The sequence below is a fragment of the Polistes dominula genome, unplaced genomic scaffold, assembly GCF_049000335.1.
Source record: "Polistes dominula isolate Pdom_NZ unplaced genomic scaffold, Pdom_raw_medaka contig_21, whole genome shotgun sequence".
NCBI lineage: Eukaryota > Metazoa > Arthropoda > Insecta > Hymenoptera > Vespidae > Polistes > Polistes dominula.
The window spans coordinates 3971436-3992361 of NW_028301061.1; positions in this window are offsets into that span (position 1 = coordinate 3971436).

A 20926-nucleotide genomic window follows, 5' to 3' on the forward strand; every position below is an offset into this window, starting at 1 on the left:
ATTCTCTTGATACCGATATGTAAGTATAGGTTCTTTTCTATTCGAGCCCAAAAAAAAGTAAACAGAAATACCTTTATACTTAAAAAAAAAAAAATATTTTTTCGTAGCATGATTTCTTGTTTTTTTTTTTTATTTTATTTCAAATCGTATAAAACGATTTTATTTTCTTATTAAATTTATTTTAAAGTTACGTTTAGTAACGATCGAATTTTAAACCGTCCAATCCTCCATCCCCCCTTTTCTTTTTTGCACATTAGGGTAAGTTTTTAAAAATTGCAAAATTTATATCGCAAACGCGTGCCAGATTCAAATCGTGAAGGATCATCTCAGTGGGGTTTCCGTCGTTTCACGAGGAACGCTTAGCTTAAAAGGGCATCATCTTTTAATTTATTCACGATCCCTTGTTCGAAAAGACGCCCTACGTTTTTCACCGTCCATACGGAAGTGACGATCGTTAAAGGGTATAAAATAGATTTTCTTTCTTTAATTTTAACATGACCAATACGCAAATGATAATTTACAAGACGATCGCGTAATGTTAAGTAAATAAATGTTGAAAATATAAAATCAAATAGTAAATTTTCTTTATACGAAATTTGTCGATAATTTACAAAACAAGTAAATGTTTAGGTAAATGTTAAAAATAAAAATAAAAAAATTAAATTTTTCTTTATTCGAAATTTTTTATTAGAAAATATATTTTGAATTCTATTGATTTTGATCAATAAAATAAATCCAAAAACTACAGAAATATGTTCAATATTATTGTAAATATTGTATAAATCATTAAAAGTGTTTATTAGCAAAAAAACAAAACAAAAAATTAATTGAAAAACAAGAAAGTCATGAATATATTTAAAAACAAAAAAATAAAATATACGATATTAATATCTCAAATACCGATTACTATTGTCAACGTAATACAATCAAATTATTACAATGAATTACGTTTAAAACCCTGATGCAATTTAAACTCAACCCTTGACAATATAATACTACAACGATCAATACCAAAAATTCCAAGAAACGTTCGATCAAAAATGGAATGTGTCTCTTAATAATGTCAAATGGTGTATAATACATATATATCTATAAAAAGAAGAAAAAAAACAAACAAAAAGGATGATCGTCGATGTTAAAAGTCAAAGATCTCACGGACGATTAGGCAAACGATAAAAGGACACGCGGGAGGATCTAAAAAGTAACATTAAGATGTAACGACAACGTAACATACACGTTTCCGTAGATTCGCAGCTGAGAACATACGGGTGCCCTAATGAGAAAGAAAAAAAAAACCAGAGAAATAGAAAGAAAAAGAGTGAGAGTGAGAGTACCCACGAAAATACAAAACGAAATTCATTCGAAAAAATTTATAATCCCGCGACAGAGGACTAAATTCAGGTAACAGAAGCACAAACCGAGAAAGTATAAATGCTCCCGTATCGTGGAAAGATTTGACGTCACGATAACTGAAAGAAATAATAAAAGAAATAGAAAGTGTGTGTGTGTGTGTGAGAGAGAGAGAGAGAGTGATTGAAATAGATTTTTTTTTCCTTTCCTTTTTTTTTATTTCCTTCTTCCACCGTTGAAACGTTACGAGGACGAAGCCAATTTAAATCAATTTACCCACCACCCCCTGTACTAAACGAACTTCAATTGGTATACAATGAAAATCGGGGGTCCTTCGAGGAACCTCGTACTTAAGGGAAGTCTCTTTGCCTGTGTGCCACTTAAATCTTCTAACTTCCTTTAAAGATCAGTCCTTTCTGTATTATTTCATATTATACATCTAAATAAAAATAAAACTCGTGACTCATGATTAGAAAAAACCGGTAGATTCGAATAGGTTCATATGAGAATGAAAATATCGAATGGGATGGGAAATTGATGATGTTAATATGTTAGGATAATAAATCTTTGAAATCATCTAATTCATTTTTATTTTAACCCTTCTTCACGTTTAACAAATCATTCATAGATTAAAGTAATTATTTAATCATTTAAAATTCAAATTCAAAATGAATGATTGTTGTTAAATTGGGTTATATTTAAAATACATTTATTTAATTATTTTTTCTATTGTTAAATGTTAATTTTGTCTAATTGTTAAAAACTATTTGATTGTCGATTTATAAATATATTTAATGTCAATTTTAAAATTTACAAAGAATGTTTCGTAATATATGTGGAATCCAATTCAGGATAAAAACAATGAAAAATTAATAACATTTAACAAATGAACAGCACGTATATCCAACTAAAACGCTAAATTTTTACTAAATAATAATATAGTTTCAAAAATAACTTAATAAAATATCCATTAATATAATTAACCCTTATCGGTCGTAAGTCACGTGGGAAGGGCCTTACAAATAATAAAAATATATTATTAATAATAAAATAATTATTAATTTTATATATTTGTAGTACTCCTTCAAAAAAATTAATAATTTCTAATAAATAATAAATTATTCTTATAATACTGAACAATTTTGTTTGTTTGTGTGTTGAACAATATTTACCGAAATCATTTATAACTTAATAAAAATCATCAATATAAAAACCTGACAACCTATAAGGGTTAATAGTGGAAAATTGTGATATTAAAAATAAAAACTTAATTTTGACTATTCAATGATACAGAACAAAAATATAATTTAATGATAAATCAAGAAACTCAAATGAATATTGAAAAATTGTGTTGTTGATTTAAAGAAGATTGAATAGAAGAAGAAAGAAAAAAATCATTTAATTTAATATCACTAACTCTTAACTCAATAGAGAGAGTCATCTCGACGTGATCTCCCCCTAGATTCCTTTCTATCTATGATGTTCAATAAGAATCATATTCCTATCGATGAAAGATAACATCTTTGATGCGATTTAATGAATGTGGGAGAATTGAGGAGTCATAGTAAACCAGGTACGTAGTCATAGACCGTGTGAACGCGTTTGAACTTCGATAATAGAATTGTTTACCTGTTAATTGTAATTAGATGATTAGGTCATGGATTCTAATCGAGAATATTATCTTTCGTGACGAATAAACGTTAAACCTTGAAGTTTATCGTATCTTTTCATTACGATAATTAATTGAGAATAAAAATTCTTATTTTTAGTACGAAACAAAAAATTATAACGAATCTATAACAAACATGATTAATAATCGTTAAGATTTTAATCATTAAAAATTATTGAAATATTTTAGAAATAAATATATTTCTTTTAATAATATTTCTATAATATTCCAAGCAATAATAAATTTGCAATAAATAATAATAATAATAACAATAATAAAATATAAATATAGGTGAAAATATTTTATTATTTATATACAGGGTGTTCCAAAAAAACTATAAAAAATTTATATGGTATATAAGGTACATTATACTGAATAAAAAAGTTGTAATAAACATAGATCGAAAATTTAACCATTTCTGAAATCTAAACATTTTTGTTGGTTATTATCATAATTAACTTACTTGCTTCAATTGCATGCCATGTTAAGTTTTTTTAAACCACGTTTTGACTGTTCTTATTCAAGTACCGATAGTAAATTTCATTGAGAATCATTCAGTTGTGGATCAGCGATTGTAGATATTACACAGTTACAAAGTATCATAAAAATGTCAGTGAAAGAAATGTGCAATTTTGGAAGGAGTTCGCGATTCTGTAAAAATAAAATGCAAAATGTGTGTGGAAATGGAAAGTGAACAAGTGGAAAATCTTCTGTAAACATCAAAAATTTAGTAATAATACTAGAAATATTGAATGATTTTTTTTAACACCCTGTATATAACTCGTGTATAATAACTATTCTAATATAAGTAGAGCACATGAAAATTTTAAAATAATTGTTAATTAATCGAAAGGAATGTGTATTATTCCCTAAAAACACCAAGTATATGATCGGTGTACCGTCTTCCTCGAAATTCACCTTCAAACTAGCATATTGTCCCCTATGCAAATTCTTTTATTAAATACTGTTTATATGATTTTCTGAACGTTGCGCATGTGTGCAACGGTAATAATATTCCTAATAAAGAGAATTTAAGATTAAAATGTTCTGATTTTAGTATTTTTTACATATAAAATGCAAATGATCATAAAAATATTTATATTAAGGAATAATAAATGTTCATTGATACTCTAATGAAGTAAAAATATCATCCAACCCCTTTTATTCTTTCAAGCATAGAATTTCCCATCAAAGTGAGAAGTGATTGGTCCACGCATACAAAAGCGTTCTTCTTTATGTTTTTGCGCCGAAACATATGTCACGACACCCAAGAGACGAATCCGAGGGGTTGGTTTTTTTCTCCTGTGAACGTACGCCTTGATTCTTAGGGCGTGTTTTATCGGGGATAAATGCGGTCAAACGTAACGTATAATCTATTTAACTTATCCGAATAGAAAAAACATGAAAATTACTTCATAAGTTTATTCGATCGGAACAAATTATTACAATGAATCTTAAACAGCATAAATGATTGTGTATACAAAAATAATGAAAAACAATTAGAATCGTATTTGTTAGAGAATCATATTCCAATATTATCATTTCTTACAATTATCAACTACCCTTAATTAAAATAACTAATTAATATATAAATTATTTGAATATTTTAATAATATACAGTTAAATGATGATAAATATTTATTATAAAATAAATAAAATATAAAACTGAATTTTTTATAACACACCATAAGGCGTTATATCTTAAAATTAATAAAATAAAATAAAATAAATTGTTATTTTAAAATATAAATAATTACCATTTAACTCTTACGATAAATTTGTACTTTTACGTCATATCGCATATTTCTCTGAAAAATTAAATATGATTATCAAATAAAAGGAGTTTAGAATTACGCGTTTGTTAACTGAACAAAACGATATCTCAAAGTTTCTTCGTATTTGAATGAAAGATTATTATACTGATAGTAGGAGAAAATTCGTAACGTTCCTTTGTGAGAACTTCGATATCCTCTTTGGTATATAAAGCTGACACAGTGAGCGTGTTGAGTGGATTACCAACTTCGCTGCAGATCTGATCTCAGTGAGCAGAAGGCAGCTTTGCTTTGAGAAACCGGAAGCAGCCGGCACGAGCCGAGAGATGCGAGCGGGTTACCGATGTTCACCGCTTACTCATCATCTGCTTTTCATTTCAACCAAGGGTCGTTGTCTTTGCTTGGAAAACAAAAAAATACCTTTGGAAACGTATCTATAAAGTTGGTATTTCCACTTGCGTTAAACGATACTTTTTTCTTGCTATTTATTTTGTTTCTTCAAATTTTAATTATATTTTTTCTGTTTCATATTAATTCATATAATTAATCCAATAACGAAAGACACACGTATATTCTTTCAAAGTTTATAATTATATTTATACATATATTTATTAAAAAATAATAATTTATTGGTTAAGACGATTTTTAAATATAACATAACGATATTTATTAAATTATCATATACTATTATCTACTATAATATTATATATATCGATATAGTGTACAATATACTATAAAAAAGTGGATGAACCCTTTAACTGTTTTACCCTTAAGTATATTGATATTTAAACTACTTTATTGGTAATAGGATTAATTATAAATAATATTTGATTTTAAAGAATAAAAATGAAATATTATTAAAAATTGTTATTCTCTTTTTTTTTTTTAATTGATTTTAAAAAATATACATTTATGTGAAAATAACAGGACGTAGTCCTAATTACGTGTACTTTTCTAATTAACTTCTCTTATAACATTATAAATAATGAAATTAATAATAGAAATGTCAATATAAATAAACTAAAATATATAAAATAGGATCAACGACATTTTGTTAACGTAATTAGTATTTGGTTGAGATCATCCAAGGAATTGCGCAAAAGGTGAACAAATCCCTGGTTAGCATACGAAATCACTATAGTTGTAACTACACCGAGGACTTTCATAGTACTCGAGGGTACTCTCGCACGTGGTTGACAGGTGACGGAATATTTAAGTGTGCCTCGAGAGGTAAGAGTTTCCTCCTACACGTTACGTTTTTTTTTTTTTGAGACACGCGACGAGTATTGTATGCAAATGATAAGACAGATGTAATAGATAAGTAGATGAATTTATTCTTTTCGAATTCGTTCGTACATGCTCATCGAGTTTAACGTCGAGAAAAAAAGAAGAAAAAAGTGATCTATGTCAAACTTTGAGTAGAATATCAAACATATAATTAAAATATTTTTTAAATAATTCCTAATTAAATAATAATTGTTTATAATTATGATTAAAACAATAATACTAATCAATTATTTTAATCGTATAATTATTTCAATCGAATCAAACTGAATATTAAAACCAAAATAAATAAAAAATCGATACGACAGTATCAATTCCAATTCATACTACAAAATTCAAAATTATTTTTCCACGATAAAACCGATGATGCGAATGAAATTTGGCACAAAGATAAAAAAGATTAAATATCGAGACCAAAAAGAGACTACCATGAAAACAATAGTAACCCTCGTTTTTTGCACCATATTTTTCGCAATAATTGTCGCTGAGAACAATAAAAGAGAATCGCGATATATATCCGCGTTTTTATTTTTATTATTATTATTATTATTATTATTTTTCTCGTTTTTTTTTTAATCGTATTTTCTTTCGTTTACTACCATGCAAGAGGTAAAAGAGCGAATGCACGATTTCGAGTTTATTGCGTAGAAACTGAAGGATGGTTAGCAGGATCAGTGGTGGTGGTTGGTGGTGAATGGTTGGCTCCCATGGGTCAGAGGGTAACGGTTAGAGAGATAGTGTCAGTGACAGAATCTGTACTCGCCAGTACGTATATTATATACGTACCTGTGTGCAAGTAACCAGAGTGTACCGGCACGGAGTCGTACAATAGGCCAGTTTCAGGGACAATAGCCGTAGCCAACAATCAAATCAGCGTACTATCAGCCACCCATCCCATTCGCGTTTATCCTTTGATCCGCTCACTCGCTTGCTTTCTCGCTCGTGGGGCGGCAAACACTCCTGATTGCACACCCTCTGTGTTTAAACAGCCTCCAACTCTATCTATCTATCTATCTCTATCTCTCTCTCTTTCTCATTCTCTCATATTCTCTTTCTCTCTGTTTTACTCTACACTGTTCTGCTGTGTTCTCTCTTTCTCTCTCTCTCTCTCTCTTTCTCTCTCTCTCACAACCCCACTGTCGAGTTTCTAGTCTCTCGTTTCTCATCTTCCTCTCTCCCTTTCTCTCTTTCTCTTTCTCTTTTTGTCTGTGTGTATGTCTCTCTCTCTCTCTCTCTCTCTCTCTCTTTCTTTCAATGTACTATTAGAACGTTTAAAAGCTCCAAGAAAGAACCAAGGGATGAGTACTTCCGTTTGGTGTTAAACTCTCTGTTTCTTCTCTTAAATCTTAATTTTCTGACGTAACGTTAGATACTTGTTTGAAAGTTTTTAAATTGGTCGGTTGAAGAAAGTTCTTTGTTTTTTTCTTCTTTTATTTTTGCTCAAATAGAAATAGTAATGGTATAGGAAATGTTTTAATTGACAGTCTGATATTTATAAATACGCATGAGAATTTTGAAATTGATTTAAATGTAATATTAATTTTAAAATTAGTTGTTTCAAGAAAGTTGTTATTGTAAAAATTCTCTGTTTCTTATTTTTAATAATAATTTTTTGACACAATGTTAGATACTTGTTTGAAAGTTTTTAAATTTGTCGTTTGAAGAAAGCTTTTTTTTTATTTTGCTCAAATAAAAATAGTAATGTTATAGAAAATGTTTTAATTGATAGTCTGATATGAGAAAATACTCAGAAGGATTTTGAAATTGATATTAGTTTAATAATAATTTTAAAATAAGTTGGTTCAAGAAAGTTCTTATTGTATAATTCTTTGTTTCTTATTTTGGAAGTTAATTTTCTTACTTAATGTTAAATACTTGTTTTCAATTAATCAGTTGAAGACATTCTTTATTTTTTTACAATATTCGAAAAATAAAAAAAAATAAAAATAATATAGAAAATGTTTTAATTAACTCATTACGCGCCACAATATGAAAATGCAAACAAAAATTAAATTAACTGTATAATAATATTCATACTAATCAAATAGAACTATTTTTCTAACGATTGTTTATTTTTACAATATTTAAATATAAGAATTATTTTATATCATTAATTATCTATTTAAAATAAAATAGTGAGAATTTTTAATATTTTCATGTCGCGAGAGGTACGATCTCATGATTTTAACGAATATATTTCATTGTAAAGTTGCAATTCTTAAAAAAAAATTTTTAAATGCGTCCCAAAAAAGACTATCAGCGAGTAATGGGTTAAGACTAATTTTAAAAATATTTTTGGGGATTCTTAAATGGTATTAACGAACTAGAAATAAATTTGGCAATTTAAAAATTGGTAAATTGAATAAAATTCTGAATTTTTATTAATTATATCACTATAATAATAAAACTGGTATAGGCTTAATTTAGAAATGTAATGAATGATCCTGAAATTAATTTATTGAACTTGAAATAAATATGAAAATTCAAAATTTGATCTGTTGAACAAAGTTCGTAATTTTTTTTCAACCGTGTTGAAATATAAAATAGAAATTTTATATAATAATATTTCAATTGAATCTAATTTTTTTAATATTCATAAAGATCATAAAATTTGTGACTAAATTTAAAATTAGATTAAAAGTCCTAAAATTTTTGTGTAATAAATAAATTCCTATGCGTTTTCCATATCAGTCGAATAAAAATAAAAATTATTATACATTTGAAATGTTTGAAATTAATTTAAAATTTAAAATATATGCATAAAAATCATAACATTAATTACAAAATTTAGAATAAGTTTGTAGATTTTGAAAATTAATTGTTTAATTGAAGTCCCGTATTTTTTTTATTTTACAGTGTCCAAATAAAAATTAACATTATATATGAAAAACATTTCAATTAAATTTAATTCTTAAGATATTCATACAAATCATAAAATTGCTAATTAAATTTCAACTAAATTCGATAGTTTTAAATATAGTGTGTTACAGAAAATTATTATGTATCCGAATAAAAAAGTAGAAACTGCATAAAAAAACATTTGAATTGCTAATTAAATTTCAACTAAATTCGATAGTTTTAAATATAGTGTGTTACAGAAAATTGTTATGTATCCGAATAAAAAAGTAGAAACTGCATAAAAAAACGTTTGAATTAATTGTAATTCTTACGATATGCATGAGAATTCTGTAAATTCGTTAACGAGTTTAAAACAGTCTAAATACTTTCTTTCCTAAAGAAAATTGTGTACTATTTTCTATTCTATTTGATAATCGTCTTAACACACCTGTGGGCACGTGGTAGGAAGTAACGCTAGGGTTATCAAGAGCACACGTGCCATCATATCAAAAAGCACGTGTACGCGAACTAAGGGAACACGTCGTTAAGACGTTATTACGTTAACATCGTTGTTACATTAACAAAAACGCAAATATTCAGAATATTTTAAAATTCCATATGTACATGAAAATTCATCATCATTTTTAACATTTCTTCTATCCATTATATGCACATGTATAATTCAAAATGTAAAAAAAAGTTATATAATATTTGATCAAAAAAAAATTTATTTTTAAAATTAAGAAAAAGGGTTGCACAATTTTAATAAAAACAAAATAAAAAATTGAACTTCACAATTTGATTATCTCTTATCTTTTAGATCAAAATCGTATATTATTCCTTAAAAGCATGAAATGATGAGTTAGTTTCTATTCTATAAACCATCCTCTATATATTTCTTTTTTTAAACGAGAATCGTAGGAACCCGACAATTTTGAGGACGTGTTCACCTCGACGGATATGTTTGCGTCGTGGGTTCAGGTTCGATCGAAGCGTAACGGGCCGTTGTCTTGAATGCGGGTACCTGGGGTTGGGGGAGGCAGAAGGGATGAAGAAAAGGTAGGAGGTAGGTGGTACTTACAAGGGACATCCCGACCCTATTTCGAACTCGTAAATATGTGATGTAATATATCCATGTATGTTAAACTCATATATTTATATTCACTTACCTAACATAATAAACATTACATTTTTAGAAACATATTTTTTTCTTCGATCAATTTATTCCAGTGTATTAAATAAAAAAATTGTCTAATCATTACATTTTTAATAATTATAATTAATATACGTATTTTTTTCTTCAATCAATTTAATTCGTTGTTTTAAATTTAAAAAAACTGTCAAACGTATATTAATTATAATTATTAAATTTTTAAAAGTATTCTGAAATTAACAATTACAGTAACCAAAACAAAAAAAACAAATGTGTGTGATACGATCAATAATAGTGACTTTTTTTAACTCTTTAGGGCACGGGTGGACATTTTTAGTCTTACCCCGATATATTGCAACAGTTATGCTCTTAAATTTATATTTCGTCTTATTTACGTAAAACAAATGGTAGAAATATTTTCAACAAATATAACAAATGTAATTAAATTATTACTCTTTTTTCTTCATGTTTTTACATCATGTAATACCCCTATTTAATAAAAATATACCAATTTTGTTTCATTTAAAACTCAATAACATTTCTATGCAACACAGAGCTATGTTTATTATTCAAAATTCTGTGCTGCAAAGAATTAATCGATTTAAATGAAAATTTTGATTTTATAAGAAAGAAGATTCTCTCTCAACACAGAAAGGAAATTTACCGATATTATAGACAATTTGATAGCTCAACGTTGCGACCTCTTTTAGGTGAGGAAAAAGAGAGATGTAGGAGGAGTACGAAAGGATCGATTGATGCAGAGGTCGAGAGGGGTGTACTACCAACGATTAGATACACTCGAAAACGTAAGCAGACGTTTATTGGTTAAGTTAAACTCCACCCATGGGCGGAGCTACGTATATACTCGTCAGAGAAAGGGCAACTGAGGTGGATTCTCGAGAAGCTTGGAGTATGCAACGTGCTGCCTGTCTCCAGCCTAGCCTGTTTCAACTATGTAAAAGCACATTCAGTTCACGACGTGACTTCGTGTCGTACGCATCGACACACATATGTGTAAACATATACATATAATACATGTACATATATATATAGATACATAGATACATATAGATATGTATAGATATACATATATGTACATATATTTAATTTATATTCGCTGAATAAAGTCAACGAGAAGAATAGAAAATACGTATAATATAAATACGTAGGATTTATTTTTTTGTTTGTTTTTAAAAAAAAAAAGTATTTTTAATTTATCAGACTGTGTAGATACTGTGATATATACATAAATATATATTGGTTATAATATACGCTGGTGTAGTTTTAAAAAAAATTTAAGTACCATAAGAAAATCGTGGTTTTATCTTTCCTATGATACTTTTGGTTTATCAGTCAGTGAAGTGTCTCTTATTAACTATCGAATGAACAAATTTCAAACGATATCAACGAAGAAGAGTAAACAATCTGATTAGATTTTTCTGTAAGGTCATTGCGACATCATTTACGAAACAACCTCGACTATGGTGGTGTTGTAAGTATGATAAAGTGTAAATATATAATTAAACTTTTGACGATTTTTAAAAAATATTTTAAAAGTTTTTATATTTTGATTTACATATATAAATGAGGTACGAACTTTTTGAATAAAAATGTCATTTTTGTATGAATTACTATACGTTCAAATTTTTCTGACAAGTAAACTCTCTCCCTCTATTTTGAATAATTTAGAGTTTTATTTTTGACATTAGCTAATTCAATAATGACATTTATGAAAATTGAATTTATGGTCGAAATCGATGATTTAAAAGCAAACGTCAACCATTGTCAGCATCGATCTCTTTTCGCGAAAAAAAAGAGAGAATTTCCATGGTATCTAATCAGTGGGCGTATTGCGGGTTTCTCATTGGCGTGTGGGCGTTATCACGTAACCTGATTGGTCGGTCGGTTTTCTATAGAAAGCTTCCTATGTGCATGCGCACAGCCTTCGTTAAACTTTATTAATTTTGAGATTGCGTACACGTACGTTCGATAATTTTTATCATAATTAAAGAATATTTCGATAAAAATCAAACTTCATTTAATATTCTTTTATATTATCAGCAGTGAATTCAATTTAATAAACGTTCTTAAATATATTACCTGATCTAAATTATATTTTTTTACGAATAAAACTTTATAAAATTGATTTCAATTCGAATTGTCGTAATACCTATTTAAATGACGTTAAATAATTGCTTTAAGGTTATTATTTTTGTTTAAAAAATATTTAACCAAAAAAAATTAAACAGTGAAAGATTTGTCTTTTGAATTCGTAAAATACCGATTACGAATATACTTAAAGTCTCACCATTGATCACGACCCAACACCCCAGAAGACAGATTTAAATGAATGTTCGTGAGTAAGACGATCCTCTTTTATCTCGAATCTCGAGAGTATTTCTTTCTCATTCTCTCTTTTTGTGTCCTTTCGAAAAGAGGAACTCTTTGAGCAAACGATTCACCTCGTTCACGTCGTACCAGCCCTTTTATAACGATTTAATAGGACATCCGAATTGGATCAGACAATTTACCGTGTACTAATTTTTTTCTTTCGAATGAATCATTGTATAACAATTATGACGTAAGATCAAATAATTATTCGTCTAACGATTATATTATTTTATAATGATTCAGAATAAGATAATTATACTAATAAGATATATTTATTAGAATATATCTTATAGAAATATTAGATAATTAGAATTAACAGAATAAGATAATTATTTATTCTACTACAATACGATTGACAACATTATTTTTATTCCAATTAATAATATATAAAATTATATGTAAAAAATACAGAAAGTTAGGTTAGTTGTTTCAAAAAGATGTGACGTGAAACAAATTGAAGTAATTGAATTGTAATACACCATCATCTATTGAAAACTTACAGAACCTAGAAACTTATATAACCTCTAAATAATAAATATTTAAATTAGCAATACAAAATAAAAAATAATCTTGATAAAAACTATCCTACATTCTAAGTTGGAAAAAATCACACGAAATAAAGAAAAAATGTCATTAAGATCAGTTGAGTAGTTTCGAGTAGTCCATATCAAACAAACAAATGTGACACACAATTTTTATATAAAAAAAAACTAGGATGATCTGGCCAAGCGTTTATGTGAGTTTGTTATAAAACTTTGATTTAATATAATTCTAAACTATTTAATATACACACGAAAACATACCAAAATTAAAATGGAATACATAAAATAATAATATTTGAAAAAATATAAAAAAACAATGTTAGGTTATTCCATATATAAATCTGAAAAAAAAACGTATGACGGGAATATATCGAAATAATTGAATTGTAATATAGAGCCATCTATTGAAAGCTTACAGAACCTAGAAATTTAGATAACCTCTAAATAACAAATCTTTAAATTAGCAATACAAAATAAAAAATAATCTTGATAAAAACTATTTTATATTCTAAGTTGGAAAAAATCCCATAAAAAAAAAAAGAAAAATTTCATTAAGATAGGTTGAGTAGTTTCAAAGAATATAGCAAAGCAACAAATGTGACACTGAATTTTTATATATAAAGAAGATATATATATATATATATATATATATATACACAATTCTGCGGCACAGAATCTAAAAAGACCTTACGAGAAAAAGAATTAAAATAAAAACAAAGAGAGAAAGAGAGAGAGAGAGAGAATGAGTGAGAGAAAAGAAAAAAAAGGATTGGATAGGAAGAAGGTAAATAAAGGGTTAACAAAAAAAGAAAAAAACGTAAAGAAAGGGAAAGAGATAAAGCAAAAGAGACATAGAGATAGAAAGAGATAGAAAAAGAAATTTCTTTCTCCTTTTCATCGGTACCTTTCGTGATATTTAATCGCTTCACCGCGTCTCGTATCTCCCTTAATATCTGAATGCACCCATACCAACAGGAACCAACAGTTCTTCCTTCATTCTCTCTCTCTCTCTCTCTCTCTCCCTTTTTCTTCGAGTTCAGGATAACTTTAAAAATATTCTCTTGGGGTGTTTTCACTGTTTCTCTCTCTTTCTCTCTTTTTGTCTGTTTCTTTATTTGTTTCTTTTCTTTATTTATCTACCTCGGTTTTGGTGTCGCTCTCAATCTACCTCATTTTTCTGTTTCTCTCTCTCTCTCTAACTGTCTCTTTCTTTATTCTTATTTCTCTCTCTCTCTCTCTCTCTCTCTCTCTCTCTCTCTCTAACTATTTAATTTTTCTGTTTCTCTTATTCTTCTTCCTTTCTCTCTCTTTCAGTATTCTTTTCCTTGCGCTTTTTTTTCCTCTTACAATCTCACTCTTTTTCTTTCCTCCTCTTTCTATTTTTTAATTTTTCTTTCTTTTTCTATTTTTCTCTTCTCTTTTTTTTACTTTCGTACTCTTTTAATCTATTTCACTTTCTCTCTTTCTGTTTTTTATTTCTTCTCTCACTCTCTTTCTCTCTTTCTTTCTAATTCACTTTCTAGTTCTAACTTTTTCCATTTTTTTCTTCACACTTTCTGACTTTTATTCTTCGTCTCTCTTTCTCTCTCTCTCTCTCTCTCACACACACACACACACACACACATACACACATTAACACATTCTCTTTTGTTTTTCATTTTTATTTTTATGTTTCTTTTTTTCACTCTTTCAGTCTCACTTTGAGTATGCCTACGTCTTCGACTTGGGACAATCTCGACGCAGCATCGTCCGCCGATGTATCATCTTACTCGGTGCTAAAGGCGATGACTTTATCGCCGATCCGGGCAATCATTCACCTAAGCCGACTCTTCTCTCTATCTCTTTTACTCTTTACTTACTCAAGTACGGCTTTCTCTCTTACTCGCGTCGTTCTTCTCAAAGGTGTCGACGTAACATATAGTAAACGCCCGCGTGCCTGACTCTCTCTCTCACTCTCTCACTATGTTACTTGTTCTGTCTCCCTCTCTCATACTTTCTCTCTTTCTCTCTCATTCTTTCTCTTTTTCATTTTACTCTTGTTTTAAAATAATAGAATAGTAAACAAAAATGAGTATATAGTTATTATACTTTTTCATTCTTCCTTATCAAAGAAATTTGATCAAAAATTTGCATGATAAAAGAAGCTAGTGATATCATAGTAATTAATAATGTTGATGTATATACAATGAGTTTTACTTAAAATCGTAAAACGTAACTCTTTACTAGATTTGTGCTTGAAAACTATTAATGTTGTTCTAATATTTAATTTAGAATGAAAATGATTTAGAAATAGATACATTATTATATATTAATTACATATTTTTATTAAGTTTAATTTGATAATTTTACTTTTCATTTAATTTAATACGAAAATAATATACAGAAAAAGCCTGTACTTTAAAATTGTTCATGTTTGTATACCCGTAAAAATAGAAGGAATACTCCGTTTTTTCGACATGTTATTCTTTGTTTTTACTGTTATTTAAATTTTTAATATCAATATTAGTTTAATACCAGTTAAAGTAAAAATAATACAAATTACATTTATTTCAAAAATTTATATATATATATATATATATATATATATATATATATATATATATATATATATATATATATATATAATTAGAATATTAAACAATCTCTATCTGATATTTTATTAGATGCAAATTTTCAATTAAAATCATCATTGGTGAGGAGTGTTAAAATAAGTATATTTTAATCTAAACAATTCAAAATATTATTAGAAGCATATTAGAATATTCTATATACCTTAAATAATTGATAATATTGATAATTAATTGAAAGAAATGTGTATTATAATCTAAAAACACAGAGTAAAAGTAAGACGCACCCGTTCTCTTCGAAATCCAACGTTAGACTGGTTATTTGTCCTTTATGAAAGCCAGTTCAAATGTTTATGTTTTTTGATCCTTGTTTATATGATTTCCCGAAAGAGGGTTACATTTATATATAAAGAAAACAAATATACATAATTAATAGAATTTATTCTTCTTAAAGTCATATAAACAACAATCAATAAAAGAAATTTAACCGATCTTGATAAGTGAAAAAAAAGTTTCAGTCTAACGGTGGATGTCACGTTGAACTCATACTCCGTGTTTCTAGACAGCAATAATTATTTTCTTTTATTTATTATTAATCAATTAAGGTATACATTTAACATTTTAATATACTTTACTGATATTTCGAATTTTTTTAATTAAAATATAATACATTTATTTTAACGTTCCTGACTAGTAATGATTTTGAGTTAAAAATCTTCATATAATTAAATATCTGATTGAAATTGTTTAGTATTGTAAGTATATTAATTGATATGTAATTATTAAAGAATTGTTATTTTGCATTAATCTTACTCTATTGATTTTAAACGTATTCTTCTCCTAAAAAACAGGTATTCCCCTTATTATTACAGTTATACTAACGTATTATTTTAAGGTACTAGTGTTTCCAGTACATTATTTTTATATTTGCTTAATTCACCTGTTATAAATAAACGTTTCAAATTAAGCTCATTAAAATATATAGTTAAAATATACTAATGTATTTATTTCTAAATTTGCTTCATCCTAACTACATTTATCAATAATTTTCAAACAAAAATCTTGTATAAACATAATGTTGCACAATTTTAAGAGACACTCACTGTATATGTAAATTATTTGAAATATAATTAAATGTGACTTTTATATCTACATTATGAAATTAATAAATTTTTAGGTTAATAAGTTCATAAGGTTCTTGTCGTTGTACTTAGAAAAAATATCAGAAAATTATTAGATTAATAGTTTACAGTAATTTCAATATTAATTCAAAAATATACTGATATAGAATTGAAGAAAGTATCACGATTAAAAATGAATTATGGTATGGTATAATATTTAATGTATTTAAATATCATTGAAAATGCGATTGAGCAAAATTTTATGAGTCGAAAACGTGCACGCGAAGTGGTCTGATCGTTTTTACGAGAAAAGAAAAACCACCTCACGAGTAGGTGTCCAAGGATCGTAAACATCCGAATAAGTGTGCGACTCGATAAAACCCACGGAAAGTAAACGTAACACGTAATTCATACTTAGATACCTACAAGCTCGCTCCGTAGGTGTAGAGAACGTGAAAAGCTTCGGAACAACCGTACCACAAACGGTTCTTCTTCTTTTCAAATATATTTAAATCGCAAGAGAAATGACCAAATGAAGAAAACGAAAAGAAATTCAAATATATTTTAACCAAATAGTTTAATATCGATGACTAAGACTAGTAACAAAAAGAAAAACATTTCATTTTTACCAAAAATTAATAAAATTAGGAACAAATTTTAATTATACAAAAATCACAACTTTTCTTTTAAAATACTCTATGATACTTCAACTTTTTAATATATTCAATTATTGTCAAATCTATTTAATATTATCAAAATTATGAGTATAATTTTTGAAATTATTTATCAAATAATTTTCTGCAAAATTATATAATTTATTGTGTATACCTTATTTTTAATATAAAAAGAACAAAAATACAAAAAATTATTGCTAGATAGAAAAATTAATGTACTAAAATCAGTCAATTTATTATATATTAAAATATAATAAATAATATATTAATTATATTTTGAAAAATTCAATAAAAATAATATGTTCTTATTTGGAAAATAATAATAACATTTATCTAACTTAGAAATTTAGCACCGTACATGAAGATCCTTGCTTATCCTCCACCACATCTTATTTTGATTCTGAATTAAGAAATAGTCGGCTTTTCTTCCTGTCTGTAATCTTAGCCAGCAGGTTGAGCACGTGGGTGTCTCACTACAATCTCTTCTATGGGTATTGCTCTCGTGTCGTTGACACGTTACCTCGCTACGAATAACACGTTAACCATATGAAAATTTCAATATATATATATATATATATACTAGGATGCTTCGGACACGCATTGCTGTGGCTTTGTTATAAAATGTTGACTTAATATAATTCTAAACAATTTAGTAAATTATAACAACGCACAAAATAATACCACAATTATAATGGAAAACATAAAATAATAATTCTCAAAAAAATATAAAAAGCAAGGTTAGTTATGTCATATGAAAACCTGAAAAAATGTACGACGTGAATATATCAAAATAATTGAATTGTAATATAGAGCCATCTATTGAAGACTTATAGTACCTAGAGAGCTAGATAACCTTTAAATAATAAATCCCTAAATTAGCAATAAAACATAAAAAAATAATTGCGATAAAAACTATCCTATATTTTAAGTTAAAGAACACCAAGTTCATTTTTATTCAGAGGAATACAACCCCATAATAATAACATAGATAAAATTTGTTGGAAATAAATAATACTAAATAAAATGTAAAACGTATTTACTGATCAAATTTTTCTATAAAAATTCAATATACAGTTAAATAAATAAAATGTTCAATTTACTCATCGTTAAAATTAAGGAAATGTGATATAATGTTCTGTACCTTCAAGGTACGGACATATACTAATCGAATAATTACATCTGTAGTTGAAAAATTATCTTGATCAGTGACAAATCGTTTCTTAAATTAAATTTAAATATCGTGTATATTTTATTAATTATTTATCAGTGAAGTATCAGACCAATCAATTATATTTAATTAATTATATTTAACATCACAATATCAGTTGTGTATCTGACTATTTGTCAAACATAATTAGAGCAGATAACAGCATCATAAATAAATTGAGAGATTCAAGAGATATATAGGAGGACAAGAAGAGTAAAAGGTAATATAAGAAAAAGAGAAAATAACAGATAAAGATTCGAGAAGAAAAAGAACGAAGGTAGGTATAAAACAAAAACAGTAATTTTAGCAGATAAAATAATTGTAATAAGAATAAGAATTCTATTTTTCTGTTTATAATATAAAATATTGCATTTTTATTATAACCAATTACTACGATTGTTAATTTCAATACCATTCTCAAAAACAATTGTTAATATCTAATATCTTTGAATCCTAGCAACATTTCTCTCCTAATCTTTAATATAAAATAAATATAAGATAATTAATTTTCTAAACTAAATTACAACGTAATATAAAAAGTTTGTATAAATGAGAACAATATTTTCCACGTGTAAAAAATTATAAATATAAAAAATACCGTGTAATTCGAAAAATGATTCATTTGTTATAAAAATATATATGTATTGCTCGTAATAAAAGAAGTTGCATGAAACAGATAACTCGCATAAATCAAAAGACAGGTTTTTGTATTAAACTCGTTTATGACATTAATATCAATTGTAATTATCAAATAATTTCTCTATTGGTATTTTAAAATTAATTCAAATTACCAAAACTTTGTAAAGAAATTTAATTAATAAATAATATATCGACAATTTTCTATTTATTAAACAATAATTAAATTTTTCCAATTAAAACAATATTTTTCTTTTCTTTGTAAACGTAAAAAAAAATCAGAAAACCCATAATAAAAAACATTCTATAACTAGTTAATATTTTTGATAACAAATCAGTTTTGTATTATCGACGTATTTTCCTGCTCGGTTGGCAAAGACATATCAGTAAAAAGAGTTCGAAACGAACGAACGAACGAACGAAGGAAGGAAGGAAAGATTCCGGAAAGAGAGGCTGCGAGCGTGCCCGTTGTCAGGCCACCCACGGGCTCCCATAACTATGGTGGACAAGGTACTGCCAGGAACGTACCATAAATCGGGATTTTATCTCGAGGCTGCCGTGCTCTCCTGGCGAATGCCGCGGACTATTGCGCAACACTAAATTGGTTCTCAGTTTCGATTCGACGAGATTCCGATTTCAGGGTCTTCAAGGTCACACGACCACGACGATTTGTCTCGCCAAGTTTTTTTTATTTTAACCTCCCCCTTCTCTTCAACCTTTTCCATTTCTTTGCTCATCGTATTTTCTTCCTCTTCTTCTCCTTCTTCTTCTTTTCATTATTATTATTATTATTATTTCACTAAGATTGTCACACTGATCAACAACGTTCCATAGTTACGGTCCTGTTCTCTGAGAAGATAAAGATTGCAGGTGTCAACGCATCTTAATACTTGTGTACCACAATTTAATTCTTACTATTTTTATGCGTCACATGTTTTGCTACCTACGTGCATCAAATTTCTACTCTTACGATACAAATAACATGCTCATTTTAAAGAAACAAGGTCGAATTTTGAGTACTTGTTCGAAAAAAAATAAAATAAAAGAAACTAATTTGAAAATCAAAACTAACGTCACGATCAATGAAATATCATTCTATTAAATATAACATACGATAATGTAATAATTTTGTAAAGCGTTTCGAAAACGAACTATAAAATTAGGATCGCTATTGTGAATGAAAATACCAGGGTGGGAGAGCTGGGAGAGGGGAGGGGTTGTAATCGTTCATTTGTACCGTTCAAGGAGAATGATTTTTCTCGTTGTTATCGAAATACCAAAGGGCCAGTCTCTGAGGGTTATTGCTTTTTATAAAATGATCTACGATTATATATCGTTGTGGTAATAGATCCAAAGAAAAAGAAAACGATGAAATTGTGATTCTTTTGCAGAAACCATGTACGACATGGCAAGGGCAAGCTTCCATTTACGTGTAAACCTGACGTTTACTGTCGTTCACCTTAGAGTCAATTAAATTTTGAATAACAACGCATCTGTATAAGTGAATATATATGTATATATACTCATATAATGTTCAATCGGTAGGCGTTGCTCGTATCCATTGTCGATTTTACCTTGACGCCTACCCCTTTTATTTACTAATAGATTTTCAAAGGGTGATGTGATTTTACTGCGAACCTAAGGAAATCTTCAATGCGAATAAATCGACTTCGTCTGTAAAATTTGTGAAAAAAAAGAATATATATGTGAGAGAGAGAGAGA